This window comes from Gavia stellata, chromosome 22 (assembly GCF_030936135.1).
Source record: "Gavia stellata isolate bGavSte3 chromosome 22, bGavSte3.hap2, whole genome shotgun sequence".
NCBI lineage: Eukaryota > Metazoa > Chordata > Aves > Gaviiformes > Gaviidae > Gavia > Gavia stellata.
In genome coordinates this window covers 213,393-216,194 of record NC_082615.1, presented here as the reverse complement: position 1 = coordinate 216,194, position 2,802 = coordinate 213,393, and the positions used below count along the sequence as shown (strand labels likewise).

The window sequence follows — 2,802 nt, the reverse complement described above, 5'->3', positions numbered from 1 at the left end:
CCCAGCTGTTGGGAGAGTGGACCACTCCCAAAGGCAAAAGCTGGAGGCTGGCTCCTTCTCTCCCATGTCAAAGAGTATAAAACGGTGTAGGCGTCAGGAACAGGAGCAGGAGCAGCAAGATTAGGAGCAGTGGCAGCAGCGGCAGCGGCAGTGGCAGTGGCAGCGGCAGCGGCAGCGGCAGGAGCCGGAGAAACAGCAGCAGGAGCAGTGGCAGCGGCAGGAGCAGCATGCTGACGAGGTGGCCGAGTGGTGAAGGCGATGGACTGCTAATCCATTGTGCTCTGCACGCGTGGGTTCGAATCCCATCCTCGTCGGTCAGCCCGACAATGGTCAGAGATTCTGAGTGTGAGGAGCTCGTTGTGTGCCCCCAAGCAAGACTTTGTTTTGAGATGAGAGTTGCCTGGAAAGAACTTGCAAGGTTTTGAAGTGGCTCAGGACACACCTCAACCTCTTCTGTCTCCACATAGGCAAGAGGAACAAGAAGGGAATGAAGGAAGATCCAGGGAACTCACACGACGGTCAGCCTCTCCTCAGTCCCTGGGAAGATGATAGCGCAAAACATCCTGGAAGCAGTTTCCAAACATAGCTAAGCACAGGAAGGTGGTTGGGAGTAGTAAGCATGGATTTACGAAGCAGAAGTCATGCTTAACCAAGCTGGTAGCCTTCTCCGGTGAGCTGACTGGCTTGGTGGAGAAGGGAAGAGCAGTGGATGCTGTTTACCTTGCCTTCAGTATGGCTCAACCAGCCACGGGAACGAAAAACAAAATACGTGTAAACCACTTTCTGTCACAGAACATTTCAAGTAAGATTTTTTTTTTTCTGGGAGACATTGCTCTTGTCTGTTCACAGAATCTCAGAATCGCTGGGGTTGGAAGGGACCTCCTGAGAAACTTTAGTGCAAGCCAACTGCTCCAGCAGGGTCAACTTGAGCTGGTTGCTTAGGACATAGTATCTCCAAGGACGGAGACTCCACAACCTCTCTGGGCAACCCGGTCCACTGTAAGAAAGTGGTTTCTTGCCTTGAGACGGAATTTCATGTGTTCTAATTTGTGCCCATGTGCCTCTTGCGCTGCCAGCTGGTACTAATGAGAAGAGTCTGGCTCCCTCTTCATCCCCTTCCGTCAGGTATGGGAAGAATCCCAGCTCTCACAGCCTCCCCTCGTATTTCAAACACACCAAGCCCTTAACCAGTTTTTTTAACAAAGCAGGGATCTGCAGGGATGAGGCGTGTGGAGGCAGGAGTAGCCAGCAGCCAGCCACGCCACCAAGGGATGTGCTGTCCCGGGTGGTCACGAGCGACTTGGCAGGAGTCAGAGGGACAGGGACGATCCATCGTGGGTACGAAAGGCACAGAGGTGGCTGGAGCCTCTTCCTGCCCACACGACCTCCCCTCTCGTGCACACATTTGCACTTCTCCCTCTCTGGCCACCTGCCTCCCTCTCCCAATCCCTGGACATTTCCTTGGGATATCTCTACCCCACGACCGTGGGCCTCTCGCTCTCTCCACCCTGCTCTCCTCTGGGCGCACTTCCCAGTAGTTTTGCACTTCCAAGGATGCCTCGTGGCTCATGGTGATCAGCGCCTGTGAGCAGCGTGCCTGGACACACCAGCATGCAAACAAGATGCGAGGAGAAGAGAGTGGGGTTTGGCCAAGGGGCTCAGAGCTCAGAATGCTGCTGACCCCACCCCCCTACCCACCCCGCCGCCAGCCTTGCATATCCCTAAGGCCTGTGAGCCAGGTAAAGGGGACCTCTGCCCCCACTGCCAGCCCAGCTGGGTCTGAATCCAGCGGGAGAGTCTGTGGGAGATGAGAAAGGGGCTGCCTGCTGCGGAGAGGTCAGCTTCTTCATCGGCACCTTAATCTCACCTGGCCAGCCTCAGGGAAGAGAAGAAGAGCAGGACTCTTTCTCATCGACAGACGAGCTTGGTGGTTTGCACAGCCCAGAAGGATCCCCTTCTGTTCGGTGGCTGCTGAACCCAGGAGCCCAGCAGAGCTCAGGCTGCCACAGCTCCACACCCCCAGGCCCAGCCAGCAGCGAGGCTGAGCGTGCCTCCCGGGAGGCACACACACACACACACACACACACACACACAAGTCCACGTATACAACCCATAATCACACGGCTGACCACACCGATCCACCCAGGCAGAAACATTCAGCACTCAACAAAGGGCACTGAGGGCCTCGTCCAGGTCCCCTGTCTGGGGGAAACAATGAAGGTCTGTGAGCGGGAAAATATCACACATATGTACAGCGTGGATCCCTGTTGATGCAGGAGTCACGGACAACAACAAATGATCAGGTTGATGACGACTTTATTGCGCATATATCTCAGTTAATATACATTCTGTTATCGCATTACACGCGCCGTCGGGCTTTTGATTGGTTTTCAGCAAGCAAGCACGCGACTCTAAGCATTCTATCATTGGTTAAAGCTAGCTGCCCATGTGAACATGGCTCCCGCCTATATCCTGGCTGAAGTTCTGTCTTTATCATGCTTTCTTCCATTTTCTCACACAGCGTTCATGCTGCCCAAAAGTAACCTTTCAGGCCATATCATTGTCCGCTCATAACCTTTGAGTACAGAGGCCTACACACAAGTTAAGTACAGATTTTCAGTGCTTGGAGTGTTCACAGGATGTCCATTTCTTACCAGAAAATCTCCCACAATTCCCCCTTCTTGTTTTTGAACACTCCAATTCTCATCGGACGGAACTGGTACTTGGTTGAACCATACTCTTCGCACCATTCCTTCTAATGTCTTTTGAAAACATTGAAATAAACAAGGCAACACAAGCAAT

At 53.2% G+C, this 2,802-nt stretch overlaps 1 non-coding gene across 1 annotated transcript; it reads left to right on the top strand.

Moving 5' to 3' along the window:
* Positions 1-232: 232 nt before the first annotated feature.
* TRNAS-GCU (transfer RNA serine (anticodon GCU)) lies at positions 233-314 on the top strand. The gene has a single exon. It is a non-coding gene; the product is annotated as a tRNA-Ser (tRNA).
* Positions 315-2,802: the final 2,488 nt, after the last annotated feature.